The following is a 3,082-nucleotide window of genomic DNA, read 5'->3' on the forward strand; positions in this document are numbered from 1 at the left end:
CACTAGCAATTAAGTGAATGAAAAGGGGATTTTCTTCTGCACAACACTGTATTTACATCGAGTACAAGAAGTATTTAAATCCATTGGGGTCATAGCATTTAGAAAAAAAAAACAAAAGTACAAATTCCTAGTAACAGAATAAGCATTAACAGCTATCTCATACTGACCATATATAAACACAAAACACTCTTCTAGAAAGAAAAAAAAACAAACCACCCTTGGAGACTACAAGCCTAGAACTAATACATTAAAAAATGATGCACCAAATTTTACTAATACATTAATCCCATAGAATCTGTGTAAAAAGCATGTAGAAAAACACCTGGTGCAATCTGATACAGTCATTGACCAGTTATGAGAGGTATGAAGGATTTTACAGGTAGATAAGTGTGAAAAAGTCCATACTGCTGAGCTGGGGCGGGGCTTGGGAGCCCCTGCACACTGATTTCACCCTGTTATGAATATGGCCTCTGAAAACTGTAAGGCAAAGATTGGAGGTGCCACTTGTATCCAAATGAAACAAACAGGTGTCAAGCCAGGCTGTGGAACACATGGAAATAACTACAAAGAGGCCTCTTATAGTCTTACATGGAGAATCCCAAATTCCCACAGAAATGTCACACCTTAGACACAGGACACACATTTCCCTTTCACATCACCTCTGGTGTTTTGTCTTCCAAGAGAGGACACTGGTATAAAGTTTAGCAACCAGATTCCGGCAATCCGAATGCTCCTAATAAAGCCAGTGGAAATGCTGACTTGATAAGCAGCCTTAGCAACATGCGAGCTAGCAAATGTGACTCGCCCTGCAATTGCAATTTGCCAGCTTGCTTCTCAATTCTGGATTTTGCTGCACATTATAAAAAAACTAAATCTCTTAACATCAGCCCACTTCATAAGCAGCGTTGAGTTTAGTGAATTACTTCAAGGTTGCAATTTGTTTTGGTAGTTCATATATATATATATATATACACAGACGTGCTCAAATTTGTTGGTACCCTTACAGCTCATTGAAATAATGCTTCATTCCTCCTGAAAAGTGATTAAATTAAAAGCTATTTTGTCATGTATACTTGCATGCCTTTGGTATGTCATAGAATAAAGCAAAGAAGCTGTGAAAAGAGATGAATTATTGCTTATTCTACAAAGATATTCTAAAATGGCCTGGACACATTTGTTGGTACCCCTTAGAAAAGATCATAAATAATTGGATTATAGTGATATTTCAAACTAATTAGTTTCTTTAATTAGTATCACACATGTCTCCAATCTTGTAATCAGTCATTCAGCCTATTTAAATGGAGAAAAGTAGTCACTGTGCTGTTTGGTATCATTGTGTGCACCACACTGAACATGGACTAGAGAAAGCAAAGGAGAGAGTTGTCTGAGATCAGAAAGAAAATAATAGACGAGCATGGTAAAGGCTACAAGACCATCGCCAAGCAGCTTGATGTTCCTGTGACAACAGTTGCAAATACTATTAAGAAGTTTAAGGTCCATGGAGCCAACCTCCCTGGGTGCGGCCGCAAGAGGAAAATCGACCCCAGATTGAACAGAAGGATAGTGCGAATGGTAGCAAAAGAACCAAGGATAACTGCCAAAGAGATACAAGCTGAACTCCAAGGTGAAGGTACGTCAGTTTCTGATCGCACCATCCGTCGCTTTTTGAGCGAAAGTGGGCTCCATGGAAGAAGACCCAGGAGGACTCCACTTTTGACAGAAAAACATAAAAAAGCCAGACTGGAATTTGCTAAACTGCATATTGACAAGCCACAATCCTTCTGGGAGAATGTCCTTTGGACAGATGAGTCAAAACTGGAGCTTTTTGGCAAGTCACATCAGCTCTATGTTCACAGATGAAAAAATGAAGCTTTCAAAGAAAAGAACACCATACCTACAGTGAAACATGGAGGAGGCTCGGTTATGTTTTGGGGCTGCTTTGCTGCGCCTGGCACAGGGTGCCTTGAATCTGTGCAGGGCACAATGAAATCTCAAGACTATCAAGGCATTCTGGAGCGAAACGTACTGCCCAGTGTCAGAAAGCTCTGTCTCAGTCGCAGGTCATGGGTCCTCCAACAGGATAATGACCCAAAACACACAGCTAAAAGCACCCAAGAATGGATAAGAACAAAACATTGGACTATTCTGAAGTGGCCTTCTATGAGTCCTGATCTGAATCCTATCGAACATCTATGGAAAGAGCTGAAACTTGCAGTCTGGAGAAGGCACCCATCAAACCTGAGACAGCTGGAGCAGTTTGCTCAGGAAGAGTGGGCCAAACTATCTGTTAACAGGTGCAGAAGTCTCATTGAGAGCTACAGAAAATGTTTGATTGCAGTGATTGCCTCTAACGGTTGTGCAACAAAATATTAGGTTAGCGGTCCCATCATTTTTGTCCATGCCATTTTCATTTGTTTTATTATTTACAATATTATGTTGAATAAAAAATCAAAAGCAAAGTCTGATTTCTATTAAATACGGCATAAACAATGGTGGATGCCAATTACTTTTGTCAGTTTCAAGTTATTTCAGAGAAAATTGTGCATTCTTCGTTTTTTGTGGAGGGGTACCAACAAATTTGAGCACGTCTGTATAGATAGATAGATAGATAGATAGAAACAGCCTTTCTGTGTAATTTGGCAAACAGGCTTAACAAAATGAAACTCAATTAACGTTTTTTCACACCAGTCATTCAAAGAATGCATCACATAGCCCTTTGTGTGGGTTTTACTTTTGTACTAATCTCCGAACTCAGACTTTAACAATACTGCTTATTTGAGAAAGGATCAAATTAAAGGAGTAACATGAAATATAAAAGCGTCAAACAGTTAAAAACAAAACAAACAGCAAAACATTGTCTGTTCCACAGTCACGCTGGATTGAAACCTTATACTCAAGGCACCCTGAGACAACATACAGGCTTGTCGATACCATATAGATTACTACTTGAAAAATAGAAACAGCTTTATATGAGACAAGGATATAAGCAGTGGCACAGCACAAACCTGTCATGAAGGGCAATACATAGATCCCAGGCAGGGTTTAAATTCACCGGATAAACCCCTTTCTTAATTCAGCAAGC

The sequence above is a fragment of the Acipenser ruthenus genome, chromosome 5, assembly GCF_902713425.1.
Source record: "Acipenser ruthenus chromosome 5, fAciRut3.2 maternal haplotype, whole genome shotgun sequence".
Lineage (NCBI taxonomy): Eukaryota > Metazoa > Chordata > Actinopteri > Acipenseriformes > Acipenseridae > Acipenser > Acipenser ruthenus.